Source organism: Podarcis liolepis (genome assembly GCF_965112155.1).
Source record: "Podarcis liolepis genome assembly, chromosome: 11".
Lineage (NCBI taxonomy): Eukaryota > Metazoa > Chordata > Lepidosauria > Squamata > Lacertidae > Podarcis > Podarcis liolepis.
This window is the reverse complement of record NC_139565.1, coordinates 42,676,282-42,700,308: the sequence shown is the minus strand read 5'-3', so window position 1 is coordinate 42,700,308 and position 24,027 is coordinate 42,676,282. Positions and strand designations below refer to the sequence as shown.

At 44.1% G+C, this 24,027-nt stretch overlaps 1 long non-coding RNA gene across 1 annotated transcript; it reads left to right on the top strand.

Annotated features, from left to right (window-relative positions):
- Positions 1-18,114: 18,114 nt before the first annotated feature.
- On the top strand, positions 18,115-19,896 carry LOC310688385. Its single transcript, XR_014516914.1, has 2 exons — positions 18,115-18,194; positions 19,624-19,896. It is a non-coding gene; the product is annotated as an uncharacterized lncRNA (long non-coding RNA).
- The last annotated feature ends 4,131 nt before the right edge of the window (positions 19,897-24,027 follow it).

The following is a 24,027-nucleotide window of genomic DNA, read 5'->3' as shown; positions in this document are numbered from 1 at the left end:
CACTAATGTTTTCTACCAGGTGATTTTATAAACTGTGGAATGTGCAGCTTTAACTGAGCCTAAAGGCAAAACAATTCCTTTTAAGGTTTCCTTTCCAGCTGAGAGTCCTTTAGCTATCCCACTATATTTTAGGCATAAAGCTCAATCAGGTCAAACTGTCTTAATAAAGAAGTATTGTCATTGCCCAACCATAATTTCTCTGGTCTGGTACGAACTTGTAACATGCCCCCCTCTGCACAACCCCTTGTCTGCTTTGAAAAATTGAAGCATTGGTTAATATCCCTTAAACAAATAGATCAAAAAGAACATGAATGATTCCTGTTCCTGGCTTAGTTTTTTTGGCATTTATGCAGCAGAATGGCATATATATGTCAATGTTAAATGAGGAATTCAGAGACGATTGTCTTTTAGATGCAGTTTCTTGTCCTTGGCAGATACTGTCATTACCTTTTCCCTCATATATGTTCCATGGCCTATAAATCCTGTCAGCAGGACTAGCTCTCACTAACACTGGGCTGAAAGATTTGACCCAGCAATTTTTGCAAGTTTCGGGGTGAGTTCCGGTGAAATGCCTTCAAAGATGGAATTAATATACGGTTGTGGGGAAATTCTTAGAACTTTTGGGAGGTGCTGTGGTCTTACATTTAATTATGTAGTGGCCAAGGGTTATGAACATGCTCTCTGGCTTCTACATCCCTCATGAGTTAGGACTGATGGCTGGGGTTGTGTGTCCCGTTTCACTGCTCGAGGCGAAACAGGAAGTCCCGCCCCACTCTGCTGCACTGCCTTCTCCGCTGCCTCCACCACTGGCACTGCAGCACCACCCACTTCCAGTGCCACTGCCGCCATGCCCCCCATCAACATGGCTTCTGTGCCACTTTTGCCGCTGGTGGAGAAGCAACTTCGACATCGGCACTTTACAAGTAAATAAAGTAAAATAAGTACAGTGGTACCTTGGTATTCGGATGGCTTGGCTCCCAAACACCGCAAGCCTGGAAGTAAGTGTTCCGATTTGCAAACGTTTTTCGGAAGCCGAACGTCCAATGCGGCTTCCGCTTGAGTGCAGGAAGCTTCTGCAGCCAATTGGAAGCCACTCCTTAGTTTTTGAACGGTTTCAGGAGTCAAACGGACTCGCGGAATGGATTAGGTTCAAGAACCAAGGTACCACTTACTCCCATGTGTTCAATAATAATGATAATGTCAGAAAGCACAAGTAATTCCAAATGGTTCTGCTAGACAGCAGGAAGAAGGGAATTTTCCCAATAACAAAATGTTCTGTGAAAGTTACCACCTTATGAGAAGTTGTTTTGATGAGTCTTGTGCAATAGATAACCACAGTGTCTTTATTATGGTGCCGTTGGGAGGAATAGATCTGGGAAGGCTTTGTCAACAAAGGAAGACTTGCCTCCATCATGGGCTGAGTGAGATCCAGCTGCTCAGTTTTCCTCCCATGCCTCAGATATATAAAGCGGAATATAAATATTCCAGCTTAGTCAATGAATGAATGAATGAATGAATGAATGAATGAATGAATGAAATGCATGGATCTCTCACTCACCCCCTCTGCATGCATGTGCGCAGACACACTGGCCTGGCATTACAATATGTAAGCATCATTCTCAGCTTTTTCATGCTGGGTTTTCTGGATACTGTGTAACAGAGGAATATCATTTCTGCTTGAATTTTATTGTACGGCTCTCCTCTCTCTGCTTCCACTCCTGTTTTTAAAGTGTTGAAAGATCACGAGTATTTGTGTGTTGTTGTTTTTTAAAAAAGTTAAATCCCTAAGGTAAAAGTTAAATCCCTGAGGTAAGAGAGAGAGAGAGAGAGAGAGAGAGAGAGAGAGAGAGAGAGAGAGAGATGAGTGTGAAAGAAACAGCAAAGGAATAAGAGTGGTGAAACTGACCCCTCAGCGCTAGAGGACTTGACATCTTTCCGCAGGGCCTGCAAGACAGAGCTGTTCCACCAGGCCTTTGGTTAGGGCACAGCCTGACTCCCTCCTTTGGCAATCTTTACAATACTTTAGTTTATGGTTGCCATCAATTTTGATTTTAATTAATTCTTATGATGTTTTATAATGTTGCACTATTTTAGTGTTGTTAGCCGCCCTGAGCCCGGCTTCGGCTGGGGAGGGCGGGATATAAATAAAATTTATTATTATTATTATTATTATTATTATTATTATTATTATTATTATTATTAGAGGAACAAGGAGTGTGCCAAAGTGAGCATTTGCTCTTCTTCCTTTCTGCCGTTTGGCACAGAGTCCATGTTGTCATTGTGCCCATTCCCTGATAAGTACCCAGTCCTGTTGCCTCCCTCCTTTCCACTGATTAATAGAAGCCCCTTTGTCGCACAAATGGCAAAGGAAGGTGACACAAAGCTTGAACGCAGCTCCGATCGAATGTCAGGATCGTACAACCAATGCCTGCAGAGAAGGAACAATCGTCAATGGCTTCTCCGCAGGCTTTTGGAAACCGGCACTGTTCCTGACCGTGCAAAGCAGATTCTCCTTCCGATCCATTCATTTCAGGAGGCAGGTCCACAATCGCACCCAGTTCTTCCTCCTGGCCTGGGCCGCCATCAGGATTCAGGAGGCTGTGGGTGGAGTAATGAAAGGAATCGTGCGGAAGTGCCAAGAACGGCAAGGAAGTGCTGTGATTCATGTAGCCCAACTTTACCCTGGAGCCTTATGAACCTATTTGGCACGTAGCTACGTTGCAGCGTTCCTTTGTGCCACTGTGCTCTTTAATAGGCAAGCAATTAAAGAGAAGCAGTGTTTGGGTTGGAAAATAAGCTGTTTGGTCTGGAAGGTTTAATGTGTTCTTCTCTCTCTCTCTCTCTCTCTCTCTCTCTCTCTCTCTCTCTCTCATCTAATGGTGCACTTTCTGCATCAAGCATGAGATGACCTATATCTGTTCAGTATTATCAGCAATGAAATAAAGCTGCAGATTCATATTTTTAAAATTATTATTATTATTTACTCATCGCTTACTACCGTATTTTTCGCCCCATAGGACGCACTTTTCCCCCTCCAAAAATGAAGGGGAAATGTGTGTGTGTCCTATGGGGCGAATGCAGGCTTTCGCTGAAGCCTGGAGAGCGAAAGGCATCGGTGCGCACCGACCCCTCTCGCTCTCCAGGCTTCAGGAAGCTATCCACAAGCCTTGCAAGCCCGGCGGGAGTTCCTGCGGGCTCACAAGGCTTGTGGGCAGCAGCCTGCAGCCCCGGAGAGTGTCTGCAAGCCTTGTACACCCGGCAGGAGGTCCTGCTGAGCGCACAAGGCTTGGGGTGGCATCCTGTCGCCCGAAGCACGCAGAGCCCTCAGGAGGGCGCCCCATGCTTCGGGTGAGTGTCCGCAAGCCTTGCGCACCCGGCAGGAGGTCCCGCCGAGCACGCAAGGCTTGGGGCGGCAGCCTGTCGCCCGAAGCACGTGGAGCCCTCAGGAGGGTGCCCCATGCTTCGGGCAGGTGTGCGCAAGGCTTAGGGCGGCAGCCGCGGCGGGGGGGGGATATATTTTTTTTATTCATTTCCCCCCCAAAAAATGAGGTGCGTCCTATGGGCCGGTGCGCCCTATAGGACGAAAAATACGGTATATTGTTGTTGTTGTTTAGTCGTTTAGTTGTGTCCAACTCTTCGTGACCCCATGGACCAGAGCACGCCAGGCACTTCTGTCTTCCACTGCCTCCCGCAGCTTGGTCAAACTCGTGTTTGTAGCTTCGAGAACACTATCCAACCATCTCGTCCTCTGTCGTTCCCTTCTCCTTGTGCCCTCCACCTTTCCCAACATCAGGGTCTTTTCCAGGGGGTCTTCTCTTCTCATGAGGTGACCAAAGTATTGGAGCCTCAGCTTCAGGATCTGTCCTTCCAGTGAGCACTCAGGGCTGATTTCCTTCAGAATGGATATGTTTGATCTTCTTGCAGTCTATGGGACTCTCAAGAGTCTCCTCCAGCACCATAATTCAAAAGCATCAACTCTTCAGCGATCAGCCTTCTTTATGGTCCAGCTCTCACTTCACTCACTTCACTCACTTACTATATATAATATGTCAAAGCGGCTTACAATCTTCGCTCATCTGGGGCTCTGGCAGAGTATCGTTTGCCATGTGGGGCAGTCATGGCCCGGCCCCAGGCGTCGTCTTCTTCCTGCATGTTCATGGGAGGGGACACCCAGTGCTTCCTCTCTGGCCTCACTGGTCTTCTGAGGAGGACTCAATGAATGAGCCAATCAGGGTGTGGCAGGGGCTAAGCTAGGCCCACCCCTGGGGTATATAAGAGGCCTCATGTAGTAACCCTCTTGGGAAATTGCCATTGGATTCACCCCCTGCCCACCTGGGCTGTAAGCATTCTGCCTGAAGGTGAGCAGGCAGACCAGTGCGAGGACCTTGTTATGGTTTATTTGGTTGCTGTATTTGGGGCCAGGGAGGAATTTTTCCAGCAGGGAAATTGGGTGGCCTGTGGGTTTTCACCTACCTCATAGCAACAGTCACAACTTGGCATTGGGTCGGATCTTTGGCTGATTAGGTACGCTGTTAAAGAGGTGCAGGAGGGGCGAATCTGTCTGGGAGTCCACATGGGGGCTGATGGGTCATAGCTCTTCTCCCAATGGTAGCCTGAGTGGGATCGTAGCACCTGGTGCATGTTAGGGGTGACTCCCCAGATGACCTGGCCTGTCTGACCTCAACTGGAAGTGAATTCCATAAACTTTGGCCTGCAATTTGAAATGCACAGTTCCTGGTGCCTACGTATGTGTCATGCATCCAATCTAAAGGTGACCACTAACAGGGACCCCCCTGAAGACTTCAGTGATTGGGCATGGCATAGAATGAACCAAGCAGTACTTGAGATAGACTGGACCAAAGTTGCTGACCTATTAAAATAATAAATAAATAACAAAAAACAAACACAGTGCCATGTAGTGGTTTTCTGGAAATTTCGCCAAATAACCCTGCATTTTACTCAACTAATCTCTGTGTATTATTCTGCCAGATGTGGATGATCTGACAGATTTCATTATTAAGCACTTTAATAGATTGACAGCCACAGAGATTGGCCCATTGAAATTATATGCATTTCCAAAGTCTACATCAGGCAAAGCTTCTGCAAATTTCTAAGCTGTCCTTCTGGGAGCAACACAAAGCAACACAACCAAAGCCAGACTTTAACTGGGATTGTTACAACATTTTTAGAGAAGAATTTGCATGTTTCCTCCTATTAATTTATATTTTCACATGCGGGGAGGGGGGTGTCTCATTTTGTTGGTGGGAATTGCTACTCTAGCTTACGTTAGTGCAACAACTTAGTTGAATATAGCCTACTGTCTCTCAAGCTAACCTACCACACACAGGATTGTTGTGAGGATATAATGAGGAGGGGGGAGAACTCTGTATGTTACCTTAAGCCAGTGTTTCCCAACCGGTGTTCCGCGGCACACTAGTGTGCCACGAGACGTTGCCTGGTGTGCCGTGGGAGGGAGGCGGGTGAGTCGGGCGGCGAGAGGCGGGGCGGCGGCGAGGAGAGGCCGCCCAGCGCGGGGCTCTCGCCGTCTGCCTGCCTGGCTGCCTGCGTGGCGCTGACGTCACGGGGCTGTAACGTGCCCCACATAGGCACACGCGGGGCGGCGAGCGAGCTCCCTCCCACATCCCATCGCCGCTCGCTTCGGCCGGCCTACTGGGCTGTCGCAGGCGGAAGGCCTGCGCATGCGCGAGGTTTTCGCGCCTTCGGGATTCCCTTCACGCCTTCCTCCTCCCGGGTCCTTGAGAGCGCGGGAAGCGGCAGCGCGAGACCGGCGTTGAGCCTGGTAGGTATTGCGCTTGCCAAGGCAGTCATTTGGGAAATGAAAACTTGCAAAGCAAGCAACCAGTTCAATCTGAAGTACGTGTATGCTTAATATCCTGTATCTGAAACCTGTTCTGCCCCCTCCCCCACACTTGGTGCCATTTTCATCTACACATGCAGCAGAGTAAGTTGACCCAGAATAGTACCAATTCAGATGGCAGATGGGAGAATGACAGTGCTGAATGCTTTCCCATGTAGAACAGTCCCTGCAAATAAAAACCTAGCATATTTGGAAGAGGGATGCTAGCCTAACCATTACCTTCTATGCTGTTACTATTTTTTTATTTTTTTTTTACATAAGTAAAAAGTGACCTTTCCCCATCTGGCATGGTGGTGTGCCTCGAGATTTTTTTCATGAAACAAGTGTGCCTTTGCCCAAAAAAGGTTGGGAAACACTGCCTTAAGCTCCTTGGAAGAAAGGTGGGATATAAATGCTGCCATTGGCCTTTGTCTCAAGAGACAATGGAGTCCACCTCCGGGGGTGAAGTCAAACCGTTGCATTAGCAGCACCACAATTAGCTCCCCACTGTGCCGGCTTGGGCAGTATATAAATGTATATTCAAGTCCTCAGAGTCTCACAGGTATCCCAGTTTATGTCTCTGGACAGAAATACCCATCAGGACCCTCATATTTGCAGCTGCCATTGCTGAGGCAAGGGCAAAGTACCTCAGATGGCACTTCCAGACCCTATTTTTGGGTGGATTCAATCACAAGCCAACAAATTCATGTTGCACCATCCTGGTCACTGTCTCTTCGAGCTCCTGCCATTGGGACGGAGATACAGGACGATGAAGACAAGAACGAGCCGTCTTAAGAACAGCTTCTTCTCCAGAGCGATCTCGGCCCTGAATGGGAAGCCCGGACTTTGAAAGTCATCTAATCTCCCTTGCTGTATTATACTGTATTGTTTAATTAGTGTTTTTATGGAGCAGTCAAGTAATTTCGTTGTCCCCGAAGGGGGCAATGACAATAAAGATATTATTATTATTATTATTATTATTATTATTATTATTATTATTATTACTGATTTAGCACTTTTCTGCAACAAACCCAGTTTCTTCCAAATTGAGTGTTTTCTGATAAGGAAAATTATGGGGAAATGTACCGGAAAGTGTGGGGTAACATTTGCTTAATGCTCAGCTAACAAATTGTTTGGAAGTAATAAGACAAGGACGTGGGTGGCACTGTGGTCTAAACCACTGAGCCTAGGGCTTGCCGATCAGAAGGTTGGCGGTTCGAATCCCCGCGATGGGGTGAGTTCCCGTTGCTCGGTCCCTGCTCCTGCCAACCTAGCAGTTCGAAAGCACGTCAAAGTGCAAGTAGATAAATAAGTACGGCTCCGGCGGGAAGGTAAATGGCATTTCCATGCACTGCTCTGGTTTGCCAGAAGCGGCTTAGTCATGCTGGCCACATGACCTGGAAGCTGTACGCCGGCTCCCTTGGCCAATAAAGTGAGATGAGCGCCGCAACCCCAGAGTCGTCCGTGACTGGACCTAACAGTCAGGGGTCCCTTTACCTTTAACAAGACAGGGTAGGAAAAAACCTGAGTGTCAGGGACCGTGCTGTGGAGGGCTGCACTGAGGAGGAATGGTGGGAGCCACCCCCTCCCCCTGCTCCTGCTCCTGCATCTTCCCAGGAGCAGGAGGACGGAATAGATTTGGAACAGTGGTTTGCAGAGGGGCGTAGTTCAGAAGGCAAAAGCTGGGAAATACTGGCTGGGGAACAGCTAGGAGAAGAAACACTGGAAGAGAGAGGGTTAGCAGATTCACGGTCATTGGACAGCATTCCTCCACTCAACCCAAGGTCAAGAAGAGCTCAGAAAGTCTCAGAACAGAAAGCGCAGAAGGTACAAGCTCAGGTTACAAAATTTAGGAGTGATGTAGATTAATAGGAACGGATGGGGGTTAAGCCTTAGTTGGGAGCACTGCCATTCTGGGTAGATGCTTTCTTTTGTCCTTTGCTGTGTTTATTAAAGAAACTAACTGGTAAGAATTCCTTTCGTTTGATTTGCTCATTTATGGTCATGGGGGAGGAAGCTGATTCCCCAAAGCCTGAAACTAAGCATAAAAATTCCTGGTTGTAATATTTCTGTCTGGTGGAACCCCACAGTTCTAAACTGCAAAGAGAGTCTACAGGAGTAGAAAAGGTCTACTGCTGAACAAGTTGCACATGAGCATGTTTGAAGCTGTCAATAAATGCGCAATGAATGGGGGCAAGGCTAAAGGCATGATCGTACGCCCCAAGGGAACTCCTATTGCCCCTGAATAGTGCTAGGTTCTTACAGCTGTACATACAGTGTGAATTCAAAGAAACAGAATTGTAGAGTTGGAAAGGACCACAAAGATCATCTAGTCCAACTCCCTGGAATGCAGGAATCTTTTTGTCCAACGTGGGACTTGGTCCAACAACTCTGACAATCAGAGTCTCATGCTCTACCAACCGAGCTATCAGTGTAATGTATGAACACGCTTTTCACTATCTTTCAGTTACCATTTTCATTATCTTTTAACCCCCACCCAGCATAGTCAATGGTCAGGGATGATGGGAGTTGTAGTCCAATAATATCTGGAGGGCCACAGGTTCCCCACCCTTTTAAAGGCTTTTTTTCTACTGTAAGAAGACATAAACATTTTAATTATTAGCACTTTCTAAGTTGCTGTGGGAATATACATTCAAATAAAGCAAAACTGTGTGAACAGGGAAATTATTATAAAAAAGCAGCACAACTGTCAAAACAAAGCAATTATAAAATTACGCGTAAGAGTATTTCAGAATTGCAGCTGGTTCCATCAGTGTAAAAAGAATTTTTAAAAAATCATAGTACAAAACCTATGTTTTGTTCCATTATTCATTAAGTCCTTGGGTGACTTTCACTGGAATTCATGAATTTATGCTAATTCTAAGCATGAAATGCCTTTATTGAATGATAACTTCGTGTTGATTTGCTGTTTTGCATAGTCTTTCCCCTGAGAATCCCATGAAGAGGGGGAACCACAATGGAATGAATTGTGGGTGGGCATAGTCTACATCTTGTGCCATGCAAGTGAGTGGGTAAATTTTTGCATAGACTGTAGAAAATGGAATGTTTCAGCCAAACCCTTCCCTACCCCATAGTGTTCTACAGAAGTGACTTGCATCCTTCTATAGAAGGGTTTCCCCAGATAAAATTATAATGTTAGGATATATTTCCCAGGCATTTCTTCCCTAGCCATCTCAAGACTGAAACGTTCTCCAGGGACAGGGCCTGGCCAAGTCTGAATCAAATCCAAGAAGAAAATCGGGGCTAAAACCCTACATTCAGTTTGCCAGTTTGCCTCTGTACCATCTTGTACTGGAGGCGACCATTTTGTCTCTCGCTGAAGGCAGCAAAATGTTTTGGGGCAGCCCTGCTCTGATTTGTGGGCCTTGGATCCTAACAAAAAAGGAAAGTAGATCTTGCAAGTGTGAAACATCTCGATGCTACAAAACAGTTGCTGGTGGGCAAGGTAGAAGGGATGAAAATGGTGATCTGGTTGAAGAGGGGTGTCGCTGAAAGGAGGCTGACACCAAAATGGCTGCCCCACTCCCTTATCTCATGTCCCAGTAGCATTGCTATGTACTTTTCCCTATACACAGCTATTAGGAACTAGCAATGTGTTCTGGAGGTGATGAATTATACTGTACAGTGGTACCTTGGGTTACAGACGCTTCAGGTTACAGATGCTTCAGGTTACAGACTCCGCTAACCCAGAAATAGTACCTCGGGTTAAGAACTTTGCTTCAGGATGAGAACAGAAATCACGCAGCGGCAGCGGGAGGCCCCATTAGCTAAAGTGGTACCTCAGGTTAAGAACAATTTCAGGTTAAGAACAGACCTCCAGAACGAATTAAGTTCTTAACCTGAGGTACCACTGTATAATGACACCAGATCAAGGGGCATGAGCTGTGATGATACTACATTAAAGATAAACATAAATATCAGTTTCATGCCAACAAAAAGCAGAATTTTGTGTGATAAATAAATTATACAAATTCATGCATTTTCTCAGTTGCATAGTCATGGGAAGGGGCAGAAATCAATGCAGGTCAAAATAGCATCCTGTCCTCCCCAAACATCTTTATATCTTGCAGTAATAACCTCTCGTCTCCATTGCAGCCTTTGTGCCTTGTTTATTTGTTCAGCTGTGCTTATGGTTAATAAGGACCCCTTTTTTTTTTTTTAGTCACATCGTGGTCTGAATTAAAATAATTAGAGAGCCCTAATTTACTGGCAGTCCTCACAAAGTTGGGCAATGCACCAGGTGAATCTGCTAGAATTGCCTAATAATAAAAAGTTTTAAACTAGAAACCTCAGAAAAAAACAGAGCAAGGGAGAAAAACAAGTCTCTCCTTTCTGACAGGTTCCTTAATTAATTTCTGGTTCCACCCCAGAATTTTCCAGATTTCAGCTCTTTGGACTTTTCCCTTCGTTGCCATAGCAACTCAGCATTTCAGGTCTGTTAAAACTTTGTTGTCAGAGTTTCTATGAGCCCAGCACTTTACTCCACTTAATTAGGTTACAACTCTACAAAGGAGTTTGTCAAACATGCCACTATGTTTGCCCCACCTCCACACTGCATCTGTAGGCACCAGGGAATGAAATAGGCAGCCACCTCTCCTTTCATTTCAACTTAGTCCAGGCCTGGAGAACCCGTGGCCCTCCAAATGCTGTTGGACTTCAACCCTCACCATCCCTGACCATTTGCCATGTTGACTGCGGCTGATGGGAGTTGGAGTTCAACAACTTAGAATCATAGAATCATAGAGTTGGAAGAGACCACAAGGGCCATCAAGTCCAACCCCCTGCCAAGCAGGAAACACCATCAGAGCACTCCTGACATATGGTTGTCAAGCCTCTGCTTAAAGACCTCCAAAGTAGGAGACTCCACCACACTCCTTGGCAGCAAATTCCACTGTTGAACAGCTCTTACTGTCAGGAAGTTCTTCCTAATGTTTAGGTGGAATCTTCTTTCTTGTAGTTTGGATCCATTGCTCCGTGTCCGCTTTTCTGGAGCAGCAGAAAACAGCCTTTCTCCCTCCTCTATGTGACATCCTTTTATATATTTGAACATGGCTATCATATCACCCCTTAACCTCCTCTTCTCCAGGCTAAACATGCCCAGCTCCCTTAGCCGTTCCTCATAAGGCATCGTTTCCAGGCCTTTGACCATTTTGGTTGCCCTCCTCTGGACACGTTCCAGTTTGTCCGTGTCCTTCTTGAACTGTGGTGCCCAGAACTGGACACAGTACTCCAGGTGAGGTCTGACCAGAGCAGAATACAGTGGCACTATTACTTCCCTTGATCTAGATGCTATACTCCTATTGATGCAGCCCAGAATTGCATTGGCTTTTTTAGCTGCCGCTAAAAAATAGGCCACAGTAGAATCATAGAATCATAGAATTGTAGAGTTGGAAAGGACCCTGAGGATCATGGAGTCCAATCCCCTGCAATGTAGGAATATGCAGTTGTCCCATAACGGAATCAAACCTGCGACCTTGGTGTTATCAGAACCATGCTGTAACCCAACTGAGCTATCTACAAGTAGAAACATGTGGGGAAAGTTTGACAGCATTTTGTGGAGTACTGGAGCTTTAATTACAATGTTGATATGAATGTCTCGTTCAGATCTGTAACATTCCCTTAAGTCTCATTTGTATTTTTCAAAAGAAAAACAAAAATGATTTGTTGCTTTTTATTATGCATCTTACTACTAGAATTACTTACGGTACTTCCTCTAGCACTCCTGAGACATTGCTTTTCTGTAATTAGCTGAAAGTATAATTTGCTCTGGAGCTTCCAAATTATACCCACAATAGTGCTCTACAGTATCACATCCAGCAATGTCCTTTTCCTTTGGCCAAGATCCATCTAAAATGTTTACCCATAAGTAAGTTACATTAAGCAAAGCCCTTTCTATAGTTAATTAAAAGGTTACTTGTTTACTGCTTCCTGTTGACTGCAACTGGGGGATTACTGTTGAATAGTCAGTTTCTGTTCCCACAGGGGTAGGAAGACTTCATGTACAGATTTTCTTGCATTTCCCAACATTTTAAAAGCTATAGAATGCTATTTCATAACAAGCAAATGGAAAAAACAAACAAAGAACAGAAACCAGTAATTAAGCCCCCCTCCCCCAGAACAAAAACTGATAGGACTCTCTCTATAGCGCTACCCAGAGCTATTCATCGCAAATCTCACTGCCAAGATCAATAGGAAGCAATAAAATGAGGAGCTGCTGTGTTAAATCCTTCTCAGTGCTGCTTCAGCAGCAAAGCAGACCCCTGCAGGGAGCAGGCTTGAACCCTCTCCTAACCAGGTGATGAGCTGAGAGTTCAGTCTTGCTGGGTGCTGCTTTGTCAGCCTGCAAAGGCTAACTCCCTCTCCTTTTCTCACTGCCCGCTACCCAACTTTCCCACCATTTGACAGCCCTGAATTGCTCTGGGTGGGCTGAGCTGTCCTGGAATGATCTAAGGTGTGTGTATCTCAGTCCCATTCAGCCAAAGCCCAGTTCAGTATCTGGGGTTTGCCAGAAAATTTGGTTCGGTATTTGGGCTTTGACTGAATCCAGTGCACAGACCCAGTATAAGGTGACCAGATGCAAAGGAGGCCACTGTCTCTAGGTCAGATTACCGCAACGCATTATACATAGTGCTGCCTCTAGTTCAGAAACTTCAGCTGGTGTAGAATTCAGCTGCCAGGTTGCTCACTGGGGAAGACGGTTTGAGCATATTAGACCGATTCTGGTCCAAACCGCACAGGCTGCCAATTCGCTTCCATGCCCTATTCAAAGTGATGGTTTTGACCTATAAAGTCTTAAATGGCTTAGGACCACCATATCTCAAGGACTGCCTCTCTCCATATGAATCCGGACCCTGAGATCATCTTCTGAGGCCCTTCTTTGTGACCGTTCTTGTGAGAGGTCTGAAGGGTGGCAGCGCAAGAACGGGCCTTTCTTGCAGTTGCTCCCTGTTTGTGGAATGCTCTCCCCAGGAAGGTTCAGATGACGCCTTCAATATAAACCTTTAGGCACCAGGCAAAAAGTTTCCTTTAACCAGGCCTTTGGCTGATTGACATCTGATGCCCTTTTAAATGAGTTGTGGAATGGAGTTGTCTTATTATGTGTTTTGCATTTTTTAATATTGTAATTCTACGTTGTGAACCACCCAGAGATTGATGGGTATAGGGCGTTATACAAATGATAATAAAGAACAACAGCAGCAGCAACAACAACAACATTTTTGTTGATTTAGGAAAGGGATTTTCAGAAGGTGCAGCTTTTCTTGGCCTTGTGAGAGAAGCTGTACTGAACCACATACCCTTTTCTAGACGCAGAAGATCACTGCATCTAGGCACCCCGCCTGTGTAGCCTGCCCCATGTCATTACAAAATAGTTAGACTGCATTTGTACACTGGAAAACTAACCCCGATGTGCTCTTTTAACTTCTCAACTGCGCTTACATATCCTGCAAAGAGGAGGCCTTCCTGTTCTGCGCTTGTGAACTGACACGCCACATTGCTTCTTGCAACAACAGCCACATTATGCCTCCTTGCACAAAACCAGCTGTCAGTTTAGATTTCCTTAATCCTGTCAGGTTCCAACTTGGCCAACCAACAATCATTATCTGTGGGGAAACCATCTGTGAAACAAAGCAATGTCCCTGGTGAAATGACATGCCATAAAATAAAATAAAAAGTCAGTTGGGGCATGATAATCAAAAGGATATTTAGCTTTAAGACTGTACATTACAGATTCCTGGTACCTCCCTGAGCAAAATTAACTCGCAAGATCTGATCCAGAACACTGAATCCATGTTTTGCAGTGCTTTACACCTTGCATGTGTGCTTATTATTTGCCGTTGTTTATCATTTCAGTTGATAGCTGCTTAGGGCACCCATGTAGCCTAACAATGAACAAGATAAAATGCAACATCAAACCATCTTGTAAAATATAACAGTATATAAAGCAAGTAGAGAGAAAACACATCAGATTAATAAATCAACCAGTTAAAAACAACACTCCCTCAGCAGCAGAGAAACCAGGTCAGCTTGTGTAAAAATCACCCATCTATAACTTTCATTTTGGATGGCCATGTCAAATATGGAATGTAAATGTACCTTTAAATGGAAATTAACAGATGAATGGGATAATGAAGGTGTTTGTAACAAGCAGTATTAGGTTAGGCCTGCAGACACAACCCCACGAACAATACATTGTGGCCTGACAGGTGCTTTATAGGGAATAAGCAATCGGTTTAATAATGAATGAAAAAATTAAACTGAATGAGGCACACTCAGTTGGATTTTCATTTATTTTACAAAATGAATGCCAAGGGTAAAAAAACAGGGCTTTGTTTTCATTACCCACTTGTACCCATCCATTACTCATTTGGGGAGTATGTGTGGCTACATTCTACAGTTGCAAAAGAGAGTCTCATGTTAGCTCCTTCTTGGCAATGGCCATTTTCTTTTCCCAACATGCCACAGCCCCCTCGCTGATGGCGTTATTCTCCTCCCACATTTTTCCAGAATGATGCCATATCCAAGCAGTTTTAAGAAACGGACAGAAGGGGGCCACTAGGGGCGCATTGGAAGATGGCTGATAATACCATCTCTCCGACCCACACGGGGTAATTAAGAGGCTGTTATGGGAGTAGGCAGCCTCCCTTGTTGCCCCAAGGAAATGGGGAACACTGCCCTTGCCTGCTGTGCCCATAAATCACCCCCTAATTCAAAAGAAGGGGGTGAGGGGCCTAGACAGAATGCCCCCGTGTGGACCTCGGCTCTCCTGGACGCTGTCTCTGATCACGCACTAGCTGCACCAATTTGGAATAATTAATTACAAAAGAAGCAAATGCACATATTTCAAGTGAAGAAGGGGAGTGAAGTCTGCTAATTTAAGTGACCTCTGTGAAAGACTACGGGTTGGAGAAACAGGAATATTTTACGATGAAGATACACCAAAGGCTGGGTATGTTGACAACGGGACTGAATGGGGGGGGGGAACCTTTTTTACTTTCCTTCTATGTGATTTACAAGAACCCCTCCTCATTAGAATCGTCGGTTGAACTAACCCAAGCAGGATGATTAAGGTCTGTGTGGAGATAAACTTTAACCAAAAGTATGCTTTATGGAGATCGAGAAGCAATAAGAGCTTTTGGAATGGCGTGGAATGGAGCAGCAATTAATTCGGAGTCGCCATCTTGCCAAAGGATTTATAGCCGGGAGGAGGAACGGACCTGTTTTCAGACTGCATTCCTGGTGAATCTCCTCAGAGGTTTTGAGAAAGGAGGCAGATTGGTGAAGATTAATGACACTAAGACTGTTTTGATGTATGGAAGTGATGTTATATGGAAAACGTCTGGATATGGCTACTGGATAAAAAAAATAACATCCACGCAGGATTACAAACTGTTCTAACCAGCTTGTGGAGACTATCAGAGGTCACAAAGAGAATGGAAAAATATATGAAAATAACAACAAGAGATGTGGAAAAACAATAAGAAAGGACTGGATAGTACTGTGAACATCATAAGGTTAGATTTGTGGACATTAAAACAGCAGTAAGAAGCAAGAAGTTGATTGGATCCCCTTCGGAACTTGAAATATGGGTACCCCCAACAAAAATTTAAAATTCGGCTGTGTAATTTGGAATTTATGTAATTTGGTTTGATTTGATGTGATTGGTCGGATAATAAAAAAATATTCTTAAAAAAAAAAGAAACGGACAGAAAACCCGAGTAGGAATGGGTGAGAGAAATTCAGTCACGTTCACACTTGAAAGGTGAACCTACCTAATTCACACTTCACAAAACAAAATACCAAACAAAATGAAGCCATTCTTTGAAATTCACACTTCTCCAAATTTTGCAATGCAGTTCGCCAGCCAAGTAACCTACACAAAAATGTGCATTCTACAATAAGGTGTGCATAAAAATGTGTATTTTAGTGAAAATAGCATACAAAATGCATTATGTGAGGTAAAAGTGATTTGCAAGAATGTTCATAGTAGGCAAAATTGCATACAAAGACCTGTATGTTAGGAAAAATCCTCACTAAAACACTGACATATTTTCATGAGGACTTTTAAAAACATAGAAATTGCCTGATAAAATGTGGCTGTTATTGGACTTCAATAACTGAAAATTAATAAAACATATTTTTAAAAAACAAACAACCATAGAAATTGCAGACTGATACAGGAATGTGAAGAACTGAACTTGAGACTGGAAAAATGAGAAATGGAGAAAAGCTGAAATTGACAAATTCACAAACATTTTTGTACTGCTTGTTTGGAATGGGGGAAATGTTGTTTGCTTATTTGAAAGCAGGTTAAAAGCTTCACTTATTATTATTTTTCAAGTGAAAATACCCATCATCCTTGATAGTGGATATCTGTAACCTACCGGTAACTATTTTCCCTCAGCTAGCCCTGACCCCCCGCCCATGTTCAAACTGTTACTGAAGCAAATGACCTCACTGAAATGCTGCCTTGCCTTTCCCCTGGCTCTAGGCAGTTCTGGTGTCCTCGGGTTAGTCTGAGTATAGAACTTCAAAGCAAGAGGGCTGAAGCTGAGGTTTTCCAGTCACATTTAATGGCTGGTATGCTTTACAGAAATCATAGCAATATGCAGAGTTGTTTGGAAGCACGTGGAACCAGTATTTTCCCGTGACAATAGCTCCACTTGGCCTTAGGAGGAAATGTTAATTGGTGTGGCCTTTAACTGTTCCCTGGGAAAAGAATTTTTTTTAAAAGCCCTCAGGACATCTCAAAATTCATTTTGCATTAAGTGAAAGAAGAGGGATAGCCTCACTGGGAATTTTTACAGACTTTAGGGCTCAGCCAAGATGCAGGATAGGGGGATGGATGAGACACAGTCCCTGATACCTGTCAGGATTAAAAGTGTACTCCTTTCAGTGATTTTTTTGGAGGGTTGTTCCCTTGCCCGACACTGAATCGCTAAAAACATAGAAAAAGCAATAATTTAAAACAATTGAAGATGCTGTTAAGGTACATTATAGTAGTTCTAAAACTGTTTTATGAAGTATTATTATTATTCATCATCATTATTAAAATTTATACCCCACCCTTTTTCCTAAAGGATACCAGGACAGCAAACACAAAAGTGATAAAACAATAAAATTTAAAAAAAAAATGTTTAAAACATTTTAAAACTCTCAAAACACGTGAAACAATCACATACAGTACTCTTATGGTTAGAATGTGAACCAGTGCTTTTTTTCTGGGTGTACGCAACATTTTGTGAATCTAAGTTTGGCCTCATTGATGGGTAGTATTTCAATATGAGTAAGAAAATGAGAGTACTCCTTAACATTTTTTTTTAAGAAAAAAAAGCACAGATGTCAACGAACTATATCTTTCAACCAGGAAACTGACAGGAACAGTATCTTTCAGCCATCAAATGCTTGGGTAAACAGGAATGTTTTAAAATTTCTCCTCAAACTCAGTAATGAGGGAGGCAAACACACTTCACCAGGGAGGGCATTTTACCAATGGGGGGCCACTAGCAGGAAGGGCCTGCCAACTGGGCACCACATGGCAAACCTGCATATTGGGATTGGAGATAATATTAGGAGCAAACTACACAAGCTACAAAAAGGGACGCGGGTGGTGCTGTGGGTTAAACCACAGAGCCTAGGACTTGCCGATCAGAAGGTCAGTGGTTCGAATCCCCGCGACAGGGTGAGCTCCCGTTGCTCGGTCCCTGCTCCTGCCAACCTTGCAGTTCGAAAGCACGTCAAAGTGCAAGTAGATAAATAGGTACCGCTCCGGCAGGAAGGTAATCGGTGTTTCTGTGCGCTGCTCTGGTTTGCCAGAAGCGGCTTAGTCATGCTGGCCACATGAACCGCAAGCTGTACGCTCGCTTGTCCAATAAAGCAAGATGAGCGCCGCAACCCCAGAGTCGGCCACGACTGGACCTAATGGTCAGGGGTCCCTTTGCCTTACACAAGCTACAACTGTGAAGGAGCATACCGAAGATTAGCTGGTGTGAATGTGTTCAGATTTTGGCTCAACCCGGTGCCAAATAACTGCTTGCCACAGTCAATTGCATAGAACTGAAGTCCTTTTTGGAAACGATGCGATGATTACGTAATAGGTTCCTGCTAGCTTACAAGCCTTCAGTTTTCCGAGGGCTGGACTGGCATCAGCTGCTATAAGAAATTTGCAAGCAGAGAAGAAGTTAAATAATATTTCAAGTGAGGTTTTCCTGTGCAGGTTTCCGGTCTCTTCCCCTCAACAGGGCCACATGACAAACATTGTATTTGTGTTTCTTTGAAAGTGTCGAACTTGCCGTTTTCTCAGTTCTATTTGCAGCCTGTGAGTATTGTTTTGCAACCCTAAAGCATTTGGGGAAGCAGCATGCGCAAGACACAGACTGGGGAAAACCTCTGGGGCATTGTTGCTTAACAAATGCCATGTCAGACGGCTCTGCGGTGAAATCTGTCAGGATTGTGCAGTAATGAAGGCTGTGATCCTAAGCCCACTCAGAATTAAGTCTCACTGAACACAGTAGAACTTACTCCTGGTTAAGCATATGTAGGAAATCCCTGTAAATTTATTTGTTTTTCCTTCCAATATTTATAGACAGCTTTTCACCATAGATGGTCACAAAGCAGTTTGCACAACAGTCAGTAACACAACCCAGCACTCAAAATAAAACAGTGTTTAAAACAAACAGAAACCAGAAGTAAAATAATACAATCAATAAATAGGCATAAAACAGAAAAGCAACAATAATTAGAAAGGTCTTTTCCAAGGGGTGGCTGCTGAAGGAGAAAAAATTGGGGAAATAGGGTCTTCTTTCACTTACATGTTGAGCCAGATGTTTAAATTTTTTTGTGAGTGTGGGGAGAGTGGGATGAAGCTGAACATTGCAAAACCTCATTGCACCTCCGGACGTTTGCCTGGAAATGAAAGAGTGTTGCAAATGCAATAATGTGGAGCATAAATAAGAAACGTATGAGGGAGAAGAAAGTCTCCATCATAACAAAACAAAAAAGAACCATTAGGCAGTGCAAGGTATTAAACAGATGCTTAAAGGAGCTTGGGAATATAAGCACAGAAGAAAAAAAATATAACAAACAGAAAGGAAATGATAGGCACCAACTCCATGGGGCCGAAGACACCTCAGTTTCCCCAAAGTATGTTGGGATGGGCCTGAGCCCCCCCCCCAATCTTGAGGGGCTGGGCATTGTCGGGCCTCACTGCGATGGTTGCAGGCCTCCCTGGGCCTCCCTGCGATGGCGGTGGGCCTTGCTGGGCCTCTACATGGTGGCAGTGGGCCTTGTGGCCTCCTCCCGATGCACGGGATGTCACACATGTGTGTCACACACATGACATCACGTGCATGCGATGAGCCCCCCCTCCAATTTTTGGGTGGAACTCAGCACCTCTGTCAGAGACAGTGAACAATGTTTAAAAACTTGCTGGTGCGATGACGTATCTCGTTTGGGTTGTTTTTAGAGCACCAATTTCATGTACACTAGACAATGTAAAGGTTAGGTTTTTTTTGTTCAACTGGCTACTGAGCTTCACAGACTTTTGAATCCTCTTTCCCCAGATCAAACTCTTTTCTCTGATACAAGCATATGCACAGGGTTTCCTTTGCCTGTGTCCTTAGAAGTTACCCTCAGCGAGTTCAATGGGCCACATTCCCAAGTGAGCAGTCAAAGGATTGCCACGGAGATCTGCGGTTAAACTCTATTATCATTTATGTTTTATAATCTTATTTTCTTTATCTTTGCAGCAGCCCTGTGATCAAGGTTTCTATGCTTCTCATGTTAACAGCTGGGCTTGTGGAAGAGTCGTATACAAGACCACCAAGGTTGCTTCCGGAGGGTCTGTTTTATTGACCATTCATTTGTTTGTGGGGATTCAGTTTATGCTGAGGTGACCACAGCTTTAAAATGTACCAATAGATTATGGGCAGTTTGGATCTGGCATTGCAATTCTGCTTCCCCTTCCAATCTATTCTTATATCTTTGAAATTATTAATGATGTTCCGCTACTGTGGAAGACACCCTGTGAGCCAAAATGTAATCAATGCCCACGTCTGATGTTATGTTTAGAATAGCTTGATGTGCATATAGTTACTATCATGTGAACAGAGTTTGAACACCCAGAGCATCTGGGAACATGGAACAAGGACACAAGGCACTTATATTCCTAAGTACTGTGGATTAAATACTGTACTGTAGTTTTAAAAAGTCCAGGGTAAATCTACATTCTGCAACAAAGAATGCAAAACTTGTAGTTTCCTGGAAGAAAACAGTAAAAGATGCTGAATAATAGTAACAATAATAGATGGAACATTACTCTGTGGCCAAATATGTACCCACTGATGGTTGGAAATAATTGCTGTTTGCTATTATATCATCTCAAGTTCCTTTACTGCTGTAGGACAAAATAATAAGACAATCTGATATGCAGCATCCTTTCATCTCTTAATGCACTCAGGCAAGAATCCAGAAACCACTTAGGGAAGGACAGTCAGCTGAAGATTAACTTCAAGCATTGTTTATTCAGTGAAAATACAATGTTCCGTATAACTCGTTTTCTGGCCGATGCGACATTCAGGACAGTCCAGGGTGCCTCCAGACGGTCACTATTTTGTGGAAGGGATTTAAGTACATACCAGAAATTTTAATTTGAACAAGTAAAGTGAATTAAAGTCTCTGTCCTGGCCTAGCACATGGGTAGGCAAAATAAGGCCTGGGGTCTGGATCCGGCCCAATCGCCTTCTAAATCCGGCCCGCACATGGTTCAGGAATCAGTGTGTTTTTACGTGAGTAGAATGTGTGCTTTTATTTAAAATGCATATCTGGGTTATTTCATTCAGATTCGTTCATATTTTTTTTTTCATATATTCGTTCATATATCCCCCCCCAAATACAGTATATTCTCCCCCCCCCCCAAGGTCTGAGGGACAGTGGACTGGCCCTTCTGAAAAAGTTTCCTGACTCCTGCCCTAGCACAACAAATCCACTTTTAAAGAAAAACGCGTGACTTTTTGCAGTTAGGTAAATGATGAGGAGACTCTTGAGAGTCCCATGGACTGCAAGAAGATCAAACCTCTCCATTCTTAAGGAGATTAGCCCTGAGTACTCACTGGAAGGACAGATCCTGAAGCTGAGGCTCCAATACTTTGGCCACCTCATGAGAAGAGAAGACTCCCTGGAAAAGACCCTGATGTTGGGAAAGATTGAGGGCACAAGGAGAAGGGGACGACAGAGGACGAGATGGTTAGATAGTGTTCTCGAAGCTACCAGCATGAGTTTGACCAAACTGCGGAGGCAGTGGAAGAGCTCTGGTCCATGGGGTCACGAAGAGTAGGACACGACTAAACAACAACAACAAATGATGAGGGAGTCCACTGAAAAGTGTGGGATGATTGCCAGGAAGGCATGTAAGCATCCTGCAAGCAAATCAGGATGAATGCTCATTTGTTGTATAACTGCCCTGTAAACAAATTGGAGTGAAAGCTCAGTGAAGACCAGTCATAGTCTAACCTTGGCATAAGCTTTGTGCAAGCAAATCATAATGGATACTCAACAAATACGTCTGCTGGAGGAGACTTTAGTTACTTTGGTGAAGAGCATGCAGGGAACTTATTATGTCTTCAAAATAATATGCTTATTTACATGTAAAGAAATGGAAGGGGTATTATTGGATCACAAAAGCAATTACACAGGAAGAACCAGATTCACAGCAACTTGTGCTTAGTTTCCTCAATTCCTAACCAGAGCTGCCCAGACAGATGCAAACTGATACAGTACAATCTCCTCCAGTTTCTGGTCAGTTATTGTGGCTCATTCATGTGGAAATTTGAGCCTGTTATCATTTATGGCAAATCAGGGCTCATCCACACTTCCTCTTGTCGTGCTGCTTTCCCCCGGGGAAAACTGCTCTTTAGCTCAATTGGAGCAAATGGCAACTTGGGTTTCCTCCAGAATCCTGGGAATTGCAGTTTGTGAAGGGTGCTGGGAATTGTAGTTCTGTGAGGTCAGCATTATAATTCCCAGGATTCTCAATGACTGTTCAAGTGTTACAGTACTGCTTTAAACATATGGTGTGGATGTGACCTTAGTAAACATATGCTAGGCATTGGCTGAAATTCTCATAACTCTTGTTGCCTCAAATGCCAGTATAAATTATCCACGAGGCTGGGCAAAACAGGTTTCAGCCTCCACTTTGGCAGGTGGGTATAATTCACATTTCAAATTCCTGGAACAGCCAGCTGGCCAATATCCCCCTTCAATGACCATGCCAAGCGCAGGGAGAGAGACTGCATAAGAAAATCACTCAAGCTTAAAACTTCCTCCTTGCTCTGCTTTTCACAAACTAGGGCCATCCTCTACATCTGAAATAGCATAGCTGGATTTGAAAAAGTCATTAGATTTCTTTTTTAGGGGAGTGGGGAAGGAATCAGATCATGGGGTCAGCCCTTTGTGAGTGCTCTTGCAAGATGCTTTTCAGATAAATAGTGTGGGGGAGAACAATCCATTATCCTATCATAAGGAAATCAGGACATCTCCATGCCAATGGCATAAGGTTACATTGGGGAAAGCATCTTTGAGCATCTTTGAAGATGCTTGAACTCAGGACGAAAGGGAGAAATGTGCTAAGAGGAAGGCACATTTAGCAAACCCTTGCTGTGATCAACTCCTGCCCGGAAACCTATGTCCTCACTGTGGAAGGACGTGTGGATCCAGAACTGGCCTCTACAGTCACTTACAGACTGTTAAGATCGTGTTCTTACTTGACTATGAGTGGTCGCTAAAGAAGAAGACGATAATGGGGAAAATCTCAAAGTAAGGGGGTTACCTCAGAATTTTCAAATATTCCTCGACTCTTTTCCATTTGTCTCCCATATGATACTGCTTTAGCTGTTGACAGCATATGCTGTCAGCTGTGGATTGGCACATTTGCTAGTAACATACACCATCGCATCCTAACCAGAAGGATTCCTTTGAAAACATGTGAAATGTGTGCCATCCTATGCTCACTACAAAGAAAATTCAAGGCCCCTGAATTCTCTGACAGGTTAAAACCCATACCAGGGAATAATTCTTGATTTACCTTTTCTCATCTGTGGAGTCCCTTAATCCCCCCTCCCCAATCTTCCTTGTAAATCTGGTTTTCCTGGCCAGGTCAGTGTTGGCAGGAGAGAGAGAGTAAGGGAAGTTTCTTCTCTGGCTTTGGAGCTCCAGTGCACACAAGGATAAAAAAAACACCTCAGTGGTTACTGGGAAATATAACCCAAAACTCTACTTCTGTATCACTGATGGTCCTCTTCCAAAATTGGATTAGCTCAGAAAATAACCCTGGCTATTTCCAACATTTGCAAGCTGTTTGCTTACTTCCATTCAAGCCTGGGAGAAGTTGCCTATCTCTGTGCTTTTTATCTGAAATTGTTCTTTGATAAAAGTAAGTAAAGCTTCACACTTTTCTTGGTGCCCATCCTCAGGTGCTTCCAGGAAATACATCAAATGTGGATTGCCAGCCCATGCCTGCATGACTCTTTAAACACCCATGTGTTTGCATCCAAGTGTCCCATTTAGTTCAGGGATTTCATTTGCATGGAAGCAGGAACATGTGTACATTTCTATGGCATCCACACTGTTACATATTTGCTTCAGGAAACATTTGTCTACATGTTTGAAGCACATTTTCCATGTTGAGTGTGGAGCTGCTCTTAAGAGATAGAAATGACAGGAAGCCCTGCATTTGTCAGAAATAGCACTTGCCTGTGCCAGAAACCATCCAGGAAGAAAACCCCTCCTCTTCCCCATTGCCTCTCAGAAATTGTCTATTTATAAACTCATCTTTTACTGCTGACGAGCAAGAACCATGGTCCCTTCCAGAGTAAAGCAGCAGAGAAATGATGGCATTCCTTTCGTTTGGCCAACCGCTGCTGAAAACAACAAAATGCAATGCCAAAATATTAGTGTATCTGACAGAGACCCAGTATTGTTTCATATTTAGTTCTGTCATCTGGGCCAGGGATGAGGAATCTGTGGCTTATCAGATGTCACTGGACTCCAACTCCCATCAGGCCCAGCTAGCATGACAAATGGTCTGGGGTGATATGAACAGAGGCAGACCTTGGTAATATGGCAGGGTCCTAGAGCCCTCCTACATCCTTCTCGAA